At 35.0% G+C, this 12,290-nt stretch overlaps 1 long non-coding RNA gene across 1 annotated transcript in view; it reads left to right on the top strand.

Moving 5' to 3' along the window:
• LOC111755677 (uncharacterized) overlaps positions 1–11,765 on the top strand; it is a 202,648-nt gene extending 190,883 nt beyond the window's left edge. Inside the window, exons 6-7 of the long non-coding RNA XR_002790228.2 lie at positions 7,943–8,041; positions 11,301–11,765. This is a non-coding gene — a long non-coding RNA (uncharacterized LOC111755677). The remainder of the gene's footprint in view (positions 1–7,942; positions 8,042–11,300) is intronic.
• The last annotated feature ends 525 nt before the right edge of the window (positions 11,766–12,290 follow it).

Below are 12,290 nucleotides of genomic sequence, written 5' to 3'. Positions count from 1 at the left end.
ATTTCTATACAATGGAGTATTACTCAGCTATAAAGAAGGATCACATTGAGATATTTATCAATAAATTGGCGCAGCTTGAGACCATACTCATAAGTGAAATAAATCAATCTCTCATGTGTGAATACCAAATAGTTTCCCTAATGTAATGATTCAAATACATAAAAGTATGTGGTAATCATGATTCCCCATTATGTGACCTTGAAGCCTTATTAAGTTTTCACTTATTAATTGGAATGGCTTTATTTTAGGCTACTTGATATGGAAATATTTGAAGCTATAGTATATTAAGTTATATTCAAATATTTCAAGGAAAAAGACACTATGGTAACTACTATTAAGTCGGGTTATTTGGTGGTGAAGCACTAGGTTGTTGAAACAGTCATACTTTGACCTGTATTGTTATGTTGTTATGTCCTCTTTTATCTCAATCTCTCCCTTATTCATAAAAAATTATTTAGTTATTTTTATGATTTTTTAAATAAGGGGAAAAATTTAAAAAGCAGGATATATTATAGTAACTTTTTGATTTGCTATTAACTTGATTTGAAGTCCTGTAATACTCTCACTATCTTGTTTTGACTGATTAGACTTTGTTTCATTCTGTGTAATAGTATCAAGTTTGAGGGTATAGGCAACTACTTTGAAGGCAATAAGATTCACTAAGATGCCCATTCTGGTTTGACTATTATCTCCTTTGGAAGTCCTGTAATGTTTACAATGTTTAGGTTTTATTGGTCTTGTTCTGTACTGTTTTGTTCAACTTTATAATACCTAATGAGATAGACAGTTCTTTTTAAGGAAGCAAGAGGCAATATGGTAACCATTGTTGATAACCTTGTACTCTGTTTTTACATCATGTGCTATGTCTATCCTTGGTTTTGACTGGCAGCTTTTTTTTGCCATATTTGACTTTATTCTCTTCCAAAAAAAAAGTAATAAGAACTAAGGAGTAATAAAACCCAAAATGTGTAAATTTTGTTGTAAAAAAGAGAGGGGAAAAATGCTCTAAAGGATACAACTGCAAGTATGTTTAGGGGTGTTAAATAGCTGACCATATTAATGTTTTTGGTTGGATCATTGAACACAACTGTTTGCAGTCTCACTGTTTGAATGTCCACTTTGTATGCTTTGATACTGTGACTTGAGCAACTATTTCTAAGATGATAATGTGTAATCTATTAACTGGTGATTTCTTACTGATTTTTTTTTTTTTTTGTAGTTCTGTATTACTTGTATCCTTACACCGCTTTGTTTTGTTTTGTTTTTCCTCTTTTTCCTTTTAAATAAAGTTTTTAAAAAAAACAAGTGCAGAACTCTGTTAGAGGCAAGAGGAAGACTGAGGACAAAAGTATGTACGACACAGACTTTAGGAAAATGATTTGAAAAAGTGCATTGGCACAAAATAAATTAAATTGAAAATACTTGATGTGAACTAGTGATAGTAATGGTTGCACTTTTAGTAAAAACATATTTTTCTGAAATTATCTATAAAATACCATTTGTTCATATTTTAGTTGCATAGAGCATTCTTTTAATCATGAAAAAAAGAAAATGTAATTTATAAATGGCATATATTTTTAAAATAATTTTTTTATCTAAGAAAACAAAGTGATATATTTAAGATAAGTAGGAAAAATGAAAGTAGGCAAAAACAAAAGAAAAACATTAAAAGTAGAGCAGTTAATTCTAATAAAATAATCAAAAGACATAATGAAGTTCTGCAAGTAATGTTAAATCGCCAGTTTATTCTGCTAAATATCTATATATTTATGGAATCACTTGACCAAATATGTAAGGTTTTTGCTTATCCTTCAAGGACTGATAGGGCTTTAAAAATACATTTAAAAATTTACTGTTGGATAGATAATAAGACCTATAATTTTATCCGTATGTCATCAAGGAAAATGTTAATACAGTATCTTATGTGGTAGTTATATGACTGTTTATTGCAGAATTCTATTTTCAAAATGTGTTACAAAAACTATGAGAAAATTGCATATTGAGTAATTATCACATTTCTCTACAAAATACAGTAGAAATTATCTTTATTTTCACTAAACATTTGTGTCTCAGGCACATTTAGCATCTATTAAGCTTAATAATAGTTATAATCAAAATTTGTCCAATATAATCATGCATCTCTTAATGAAGAAATGTGTTCTTAATAAGAAGTGTGTTATTTGGTGATTTCATTGTTGTTAAGATATCCTAGAGTGTACTTACCTAAACCTAAGTGGTGAAGTCCAGGTGATTCACAACTAGATTACTATAGTATGGATGGTAATTGTTGACTGAAACAAAATTATGTGATGCTAACACAAAGTAAACCCAAAGAGAATTGGCAGCTCCAGAGAGAAGTAATGGTGAGGTCAGCAGTGTTAGTCTCAAGAAAAGTCCTCAGTTGTAAATTGCAAAAGCACCATCAAGTTTTTACTCTGAAAGTAACACTTTCTGCATGAAAGGCTCTATTTGTAGAAGAAATCTAATGCAACACCCACCGTATTTGAGAGCAATTTGGAAATGGGCTACTGGTTTAAGACTGAGCTACAGAACAACTTCAGAGTTTCTAGGGTACCCTATCACAGTGACTGAGTGGGAGATGGTTCCAGGAGACAGTCAAGAAAAGGGGTGGGATTGATTGATACCCTCTGAAAATTTTAAACTCATGTCAGAAATGTCAGGGTAGCCATATTTCAGATTGATGAAGAAGGAAGTTCTTTCCATGACAAAGAGCACCTTAAGAAACTTACAGCCAACAAATGAGCACTCTTGAAAATTCTCATGGATATTCTAGAAAGACACCATGAAGACCAAGACGGCAAAAATTCAGTGTAACTAATAAATCAGGAAGGGTAAGCAGTTAGGCAGAAAAAGGTATCAGCTGCAGGAAAGTGATGTAATAACAGGAATAGGACAACACATTTCAGTGATAAATGAATGGGCTCAATTCAAATGAATGGACTCAGTTCACCAATCAAAAGACACAGACAGCAGCTCTTAAAAAACAAAACAAAATGAAACAAAATACCTCAATGGCATAGTGTATTAAAGAAACACATCGGAAGCCGGGCGTGGTGGCCTGTAATCCCAACACTTGGGAGGCTGAGGCAGGAGGATCATTGTGAGTTTGAGACCAGCCTAGGCTACAAAGTGAGCTCAAGGCCAGCTTGAACTGAATAGAAAGACCCTGTCTCAAAAAAGACAAAAAAAAAAAAAAAAAAAAAAAAAAAAAAAAAAAAAAAAAAAAAAAAAAAAAAAACCACCATAGGCTAAAAATCAAAGGATCTAAGTCAACATTGCATTTAAGAGAAGCCTCAAAATAAGAGGTAGAAGGTATCTTAGGTATCTTAATTTTTAACAAAGTGGATTTAAGCCAAAAATGATTGCAAGAAGAAAAGAAATTCACTGCATATTGGTTGAGACAACAATTCCACAGGAAAATATATAAATTATAAATATATATACACCACACACTGTGACATCCAGCTTCATAAAATAAACACCACTGGGTATAAAAGTCAGACAAACATCAACACAATTATAGTGGGGCACTTCAGTACTTCAGTATCACAAATACAGATCAACAAGACAAGAAACAAAACAAAACAAAGAAATATCAAAGTTCAACCATACCTTTGAAAAATTGAACTTAATAGACGTCTACAAAATATGTCACCCAACACAACAGAACATATACTCCTCTCAACACCGCATGGAACTTTCTCTAAAATAGACCACATATTGGCCCATAAAATATGATTAAATAAATGTCAAAGAATCAAAATTAGCCCATGCATACTATTAGACCATAGTATAGTGAAAGTAGAAATTAATGGTAAAAGAAACCACAGAATTATCCAAACACGTGGCAGTTAAGCAATATGAGTAATCTATCAGTCATAGAAGAAATCAAGAAAAAAATTAGATGACTACTAGAAACAAACTGTAAGGCCAGTACAACATACCAGAATGTATGAATACAATTAAAGCAATCTTAAAATGGAAATTTATAGTTGTGAAGCCCACATGCTATGGTCTGTGTCTAGGTGCCCTCCCAGCCTCATGCAGTTACAGACGCGGCTGAATCTGGTGTTTGTGATTGGTTTGTTGTCTAGCACTGGGATTAGCCATATGAGTGCACCTTCCCAGAGGTGGAGCCAGCCTACAGGGTAAGGGCGGAAGACGGCATGTTTTCCTTTTCTGCACTGTTTGCTCTTGCTGTCTGCACTGGCCGTGAACAGCTACCCCTTGGTCATGCCACCCTCCTTTGGAGCCAACCGAGTATGGACTAAAATCTCCAAACTGTAACATAAATGAACCTTCCCTTGCTTCAACTTGGGCATCAGGTATTTTGTCTCAACAATGAGAGAAAGTAACCAAGACACCACGTGAGAAATAAAAGAACAACTCCAGATAAATAACCTAGTAATATACCTTAAGGTTCTAAATGATTTAGAACAATACCAATTCAAAGCCACAACAAGGAATGAAATTATAAAAGTCATAACAGAAATTAATGAAATTGAGATTAAAAAATACTAGTGATCAAGGAATCAAACTGCTGATTTTTGAAAGAATAAACAAAAAGACCCACAAAGCCCATTTATCAAAAAGAAAAAATGGCAAGAAAAGACCAATATCAATATAATTATAGATGGAAAAGGCAAAATCAGAATGGAATCCACTAAAATCCAGTGTCACTAACTACTTCAAAAACTATAATTTAATTGGAGAATCTAGAAAAAAATGGGAAAAAGATATACATTTGTATATATACACATGATAGTTAAGATGATTGTACTAGTAGTTTTATTAGTTGTTGGAACAAACAACATTTGTAGGATTGGATCAATTTTGAATGTCTATATCTGGTAATCTGGGTGACTCTGAAGATAACTACACAAAGTGACAACTTTTGTCATGTTCCTACCACCTTGTTTTGAAATCCTATATTGTTATTATTTTGAGTTTTTTGTTGTTGTTATTTATTTTTCTCTTTTGTTTCTTGTTTCTCTCATGTTTTGTTTTTATTTCTAATATGGAAAGGGTATGTATACATGTATAGGTTTATACATGCCTAGAATTTCTCCTAAAGAGTTTACAAGAATTGATTTTATTATGTGTCATGGTGAATAACTATTTTGAAGAAAACAAGACATTATAGTAGTCATTGCTGATTTCTTATCATCTTGTTTTGAATTCCTAAAATGCTTTTATTTCTTGATTTGATTGGTTTTAGTCTGTTTTATTATTTTATTTCAATATGTGTATGGACAGTTATTTTGAAGAAAACAGGAGACATTATGGTAGCCACTGTTGATTGCCTGTTGTCTTGTTTTGAAGCCCTGTGTTGAATGCATTGTTCTGTTCTGATTTCTTTGTTCTGTTACATTTTGTTTTGTTTTATTCTCTTTAAAATAAAAGAAAAAAGGAAAAAAAATTGGATAGATTCCAAGATACACAGGAATTACCAAAACTGAACAAAGATATAAAAGGACAGAAAAATCCAATGATAGTCAATGAAATTGAGACGGTAATAAAAATGTCAACTAAGAAATGCCTGGATTTACTGCTAAATTCTGTAAGAACTTCAGAGGAGATCTAAAGCCAATCCTCTAAATTCTTTAATGAAATTGAAAGGGGAGGAGTACTGCCATGCTGATTCCTGGAAGCTAGAATTTCCTTGGTTCCAAACCAGACAGGGACACAATTTAAAAAAGAAACTATTTCCCAATATCTTTAATGAACACATATGCAAAAGTCCTCAGGATCCTGGCAAGCAGAATGTAACAATTTACTTAAAAGATTGTATACCAGCCAAAATAGGCTTCATCCTAAGGATGAAAGGATAGTTCAACATAAAATTAATATTATACACCATATAAATAGAAACAAGGAAAAAAAGTCATATGATCCTCAGAGTGGATGCAGAAAAAGCCTTTGGCATAGTTCAATATCATAATAAAGACCTTGATAAAAATAGAAATAGGGGGACTTTTTCTCAGCCTGATAACCTCTATTTATAACATACTTACTACCAACATCATATTAAATGGGAGAAAAACTGCTAACTTCCCCTCTAAAATCAGGAACAAGATAAGGATTCCACTCAAATCACTCTTTTTCAATACAGTGTTCATAATATTGGTTAGACTCAACAGACAAGAGAAAGAAATGAAAGGAAATACATAGGAAAAGAAAACAAAGTATCCCTATTCCCAGGTGGCATGATACTTAATAGAAAAGATCAAAATATTACATTGAAACATTCCTAGAACTCATAAACAAAGTCATCAAAGTAGAAAGATACAAGATCAACATTCAAGAATCAATAGTGTTTCTATGCACCAATACAAACCCAGTGAAGAAATAAATTAGAAAGACAATAATCTTCACAATACCTTCAAGAAAAATATACTTAGAAAATAAGCTAACGAAAGAAATGAGAGACTTTTTATAATAAAAACTTTAGTACTCTGAAAAAGGAGACTGCAGAGGTCATTCTAAATTGATTCAATGTTCCTTAATTCCAGGATGGGCAGAACCAATATTGTCAAACTTGCCATTGTTCTAAAACTGATATGTAGATTTAACTCAGTCTCATGCACATTACCCACAGCATTCTTTACAGAACTAGAGGAAATCATCCTAAATTTCATATAGAACCAGAAAAGACCCCAAATAACAAAAGCAATATCAGACAACGAGGATAAAGCAGGAAGAGTTTACGTTATAGTGCAAAGCTACCATAATGAAAACAGCATGGTACTGGCATAAAAACAGATATGTGAATCAATGGAACAGAACAGAGGATATAAAATCAAACCTAGGTGCATTCAGCCATTCAACCTCGGAGGAAAGATGCCCTTTTTAGTAAATCTCTGAAAAACCTGGCTGTACATAGGTGGTAAGCTGAATCTAGAACTATATATATATGTACTAAATTAAAATCAAAATGGGTCAAAGATCTAAATGTTAAAAAGAAAATAATCTTCTGGGAGATTTAACAGGTAAAAGAAGTTGAAGTTACAGGCCCAGGAAAGTTCTTTCTATACAGAACCCCAATTGTACAAGAAATAAAAAGAAGAATTAGCAATTGGAATTACATCAAATTAAAAATCTTCCACATAGCAAAGGAAACAACCAATGGAATACAAAAACAACTTACAGAATGGGAAAAAAATTGTCAACTACTCGTTGGACAGAGAACTATTATCTAAAACATATAAAGAACTAAAAATATTGTATGTCCAAAATAAGAAAGTGTAAATAGGCAACTGAAATGAACAGACACTTCTCAGAAGAACAAATGGTTAAAAATACATGAAAGAAAGTTAATATCTCTTGCCACTTGCAAAATGCAAATTAAAAACACTGAAATTTGCATCCAGAAAATCTAGTCCCATTTTATGAAAATTAGCCCCAAAGTAAAACTAATGAAAGAGGCAAAAAGATTCAGAACTATACAGAGTACAATTTATTGTGGGACTCAAAGTGTAAGTTACATTTCCCATATTTTCTCACTATTTGCCTTTCTGTTGGACAAGTCCCTAGACTCCTATTGGCCTGAGCCAAATAAGTTTCATGACCTGTGAAGATTGCTTCCAAGAGAAGAAACTTTCAGGAAATGCACTCACGTATCAGCATTTCTTGATGTTTTCAGTGAGAAATACACACTTCTTCCTCTTTTGGCAGTATTTACGCTCTCCAGAGTCTCTCTGCTGCTCCTCAGGCATAGGTTTGCTATTTTATAAATGGCATTATGCAAAAAGACAAAGCTGAAAAATTCCTTTGTGGGCTGCCTATATGCCATGATCTCCTTAAGAGAAATGTTTACAAGAATGAAGTTTCCGCCCTTTAAGATTGTTTAATAGATGACATTATGATCAACAGTTGCTTCAACCCTGCCAAGAGTGAATCATGTGTTATTCTTCCTTTTCAGTGTGTCCTTTCTGGTGAGTGAAATCTGACTTGGGCAATGCTGTAGGGTGTAAGGATGGGGAAAATGAAATAAATTGCTGATAATTATGACAGTTGACAGGTAAGTAATTTGACATATGCTAACTGTTCAGAATGGTTATTTGAAAACTAGAAATAATAAATGGTTCATTGCTTATGAAATAGATCTTCTGGGCATAGCTAATCTTTGTTTTCTCGTTGTTCCTTCTGTATTTATATGGATCTTTCAGAAAATGAGGTTTATAGATGGGTTGCTTGCTCACATTTTTAGCAAATTCTCAGGCGCCAAAGACAGAAAGTCTAATGGCATAATTCAGCCTATTGCAGAGCTTTGTAAGAAAGAATTCGGTTGAAAATGTGGCCCTTTAGATCATTCTTTAAGGCATATGGCAGGTGCCTCTAGTGCATTTAAAGGCTGTCTTTCATTTATTTAGTATTTAAGAGAGAAAGTATTAGGACATAGCAAAAGCATTTTAAAGCCCTGCATTAACAGCAGAGGCGTTTCATGTCTCCAGATAAATAATTGTTAAAGTCAAATTCCTCAGAGAGAATAAGTATCACTCTATCTAAATGAGCCAACCCCAATTCAATGCAACCCACAATTACCGTGCATCAGCTGTGGGCCCTACATGGCTGTGGGAACTGAGGGTATATTTTTAAAGTATCACTTTCATGTACATGAACTAGTTTATTTTTTAAATCGTCCACACAGTATTTTAAGATTATTGCCTGTACTTTACAAATAAGAATGCTGAGAACTTACAATACCAACACATTGGCCCAGTTTTACACAGCTACTAGATGGTAAAATTAAGGCCAGGTCTCAGTTTCTTTAATCCAGTCCATTTTTTGGTGTTTTGTTCTATTTTCTTTTGCTTTTGAGTACCTCCCATGTGTTTTGTACTATCCTAGATACTGGGAAATAATTCATTTAAAAGAAGAATGAAAATTACAAGCACCTCCAGACCTTTTGGGTTGTTCTCTAGAAGATCCTGGTGTTATAACTCAAAGACCTGTGACAGCACAACCTTCAATGCACCATTCATTGATCAGTCACCTAGAAGCTAATTTTGTTAACTGAACACAACTGGAAAGTACAGGATATATTTCTCATGTTTCTCAATTGGTTGGTTTAGGAGACACACATTAAATAAACAGACTGAAGCAAATACATGCTCAATTTTAAACTGCTTTACAGAAGGGCCTTCTGAGGCAGTCACACTGGAAGCTGTGACTTGCAAGAGTTAATTAGGTACAGAAAGGGGTATGCTTGGAGAGGAGGTAGCTGAGGAAGAGGTCAACTGACATTTCTCAGAATCCTCTGAAGTAATAAATACTGAGGCTCTGCAGAAGGCAAATGCTATGTCTTATGTCCAGATGACCCCCAAAGCCTTACTCAGTCATAGTGTTCTTCAGAGGTGGCTGAGTCTAGAGCATATGATTGATTCATGGTGCAATGCTAGGATTGAACTTGCTAGAGTCAAGAGTAGGTGGTTACTGAATCAGTCCATTGAATGGTTTTGCATCAACCTGGTCTTCATAGCCTGAGCACAATATAAGGGAAGTAGAGGGGCTTGTCTTCTCCCTTGTTGCTTTTGCTCTTCTGCAGCAAGGAAGTGTTTTTCCTCTGCAGCACCCCTCTACCATGTTCCACTCTGTCTTAGAGACAGCCCATTATGGACTGAAACCTCTACAAACTGTGAGCGAAGGAAACCTTTCCTTCTTTAACTTTGAGTATCAGGTATTTTGTCTCAGCAATGAGGGAAAAGTAACTAAGACAGCAGGTTATCAGTGGATAGGTGTGGTGCTATGGACAGAACAACCTAGCTTTAGGATAAAGGACGATTTCATCTCCACTAACATCTAGGCTGGGTTTCTAGAAATGTGACCTTGAGCCAGGAAGTCCCTCATCTGGGAACCTGATAAGCATGCACATTCTCTGGCCCAGGCTGGACTTGGGGTCCAGCATTCTGAATTGTTACAATCCCTTCAAGGGATCCTGATACATGCTCAAAATTGGGAGTATGATCTATGTTGCTTTGAACAATTTAACCTCTGTGAGTCTGTTTCTTCAACTCTCAAACAGGAATGACACTTTAAGGTGCAAATGGGATAAATTTATTAAACTCCAGTAGTCACAAATGATATTATTACAACAGATATTACATCAGTAACTCCTCTTAGAGTAATAATTGCTTGTGTGACAGAATCTAAGGACAAAAGACCATTACAATGCCCTGAGATATGCTTTACAGAGCATTAACTGTGGAGTACTCAGCATGAGAGCATAGTCTTTCTGCTGTGATTTTGTGCTCACTTTTTCCCATTGCCTCCTCCAGGAAACATAAAACCTCAGGATTATTTTTTAACTGTTCATCTAATTAATTAACAAGTGTTAACCAATGTCAGTAAATGTTCTAATACATTTGCACTGCAGTCTAGCATTTGCTGAGGTCTACCGAGTGCATCAGTATTTAACCATCCCAGAGAAACAAATAAATACAACTTTTTCCACCTCAGGGTACTGACAGGCTGTTGCTCACTGGCCCTGTTTTAACCTGAACCACAAATATCATAATTGTGTGACACTAAAGATGACTCTGTCCTGAGAGTTCTGTGTGCACCGTAATTGAAAGACAATTTTTGAAATTCCATCTCTTGCTTCTGCAAAATTAGTAGTATTCTGCTATTTGGAACTGACATCACCACAGATGACTGCTGATTTATGGACCGTGATTCATCAAAAATGCCAATTCTGTCTTTGTGGGTTTGTGAGATGGCTCATTGGCCTCAGCCAAGTTAATTTTCTTAGTGTGAAAAAGGTGCGTGAGAGTCTGAGCTTGGCTTGCGTTGAGATCTTGACAAGTGGGCACCCCAGACACGGTCTATCTTCAGCTAGTTTCCTGCCCGGAATGAACTACACCTGAAGTTTGTAGATATAAAAGAAGGAGTTTGTTGTGTCCTGGACTCAGCTAGTCTGAGAAACTCCAGAGGAAATTTCCATTCAAGTGTGCTTTATAGGAACCATGAGGAATGTTTATCCCAGTTGGAGAAGGATGCTGACAGTATCTACTATGCACACTGAGCAGGGAGGTCTGTGCCATTTAGCCAGAGACCACAAGGTAATAACACAAGCATACTTATTGCATGTGTTTATATTAAAAGCTGTGTGATTTGTGAACACAAATATATCATGTGTGTGTCTGTGATTCCAATTGTCTGAGAGAAACCACTGAAGTTATGCCTTTGTTTTTAAAAGGAGTTGCTTAAATGAATATACATAATTGTATGTTTTTCTTTTCTTTTTTCTTTCCTTTTATTTTCTTCTGTGCCTGAGAAAGGAACCAAAGGAAACTGAATCAGCCAGGCCCACAGAAAACTTCTGAGTCAAATGTAAACACACCTTATAAATCAGAGCCTGCTGATGAACCCTCCAAAGACACACCCAGAAGCTTCTGAGCAAAAAGCAAAGGATGGGGATGAGCGGTTGTCACTGTCTTCTGGGAGAAACTTCCAGCTTGAAGATGGTGAAACAAATTCCAGACAGAGCTAATGACAGAGTCCCACATGCTGATACTGCAAGAGAATATGAATTCACTTTTTTCTTCCACTGTGGTTTCATTTCTGGGTGGAAACTGTGGCCTTTAAACTCTCATTAGTGTTATACGTTAGGTGAGCCAAAGTGCAGTGTCTCTTCCACACGGGTCAGAAAGCACAACGCAACCATAAGATGCACAATTATTATTTGTCAATTAAAAAAATTTAAAAAATAATAATAATAAAGAATTTTTAAAGCCCTGTTAGAATCCCTGCACTTAGAGTGATGCTCTTTCCACTGGAATGTAGGACATATTCTGTGTGACTTGCTTAGCTCACTGTTGCTTGCAGCGGTAGAGAAAAATGATGGTAGCTGCAATATGGTTTGCAGAGAGGCACAGATTTCTACCCTCCCCATCCAGAGGCAAAGCTGTCCTTCATGATATCCTTTACAGAAGCTCTGGCTCACTGCTCAGCCAGTACCCTGATTGCACATTAGAGGAAATGCTAGTTTCACTTTGCAGCTTTTTGTGAATTTGCACTAAAGTGATAACTCAATTTAGAGACTCTGCACACATCTTAGAAGTCCTACCCTTAGAACTAGTTTACTTAGTTGAATTAAATTTAAATCTCTCTTCTCATGAGCCAAGGATGAAATAGGTCCTAACTTCTAAATAAATGAATGAACGTCTTCTCTCTGGCAGACAAAGCTGTTCTTCTCCTATTGTTCCTCTTCAAAAGAAAATGATTAGAATTGTAATAATGAGAAAACATGCAAATTTATGACTGCAAAA

Source organism: Cavia porcellus, unplaced genomic scaffold, assembly GCF_034190915.1.
Source record: "Cavia porcellus strain 051 isolate PalLab524CR breed Dunkin Hartley unplaced genomic scaffold, mCavPor4.1 scaffold_11, whole genome shotgun sequence".
Classification (NCBI taxonomy): Eukaryota; Metazoa; Chordata; class Mammalia; order Rodentia; family Caviidae; genus Cavia; species Cavia porcellus.
This window is presented reverse-complemented; position numbering and strand designations above follow the sequence as displayed.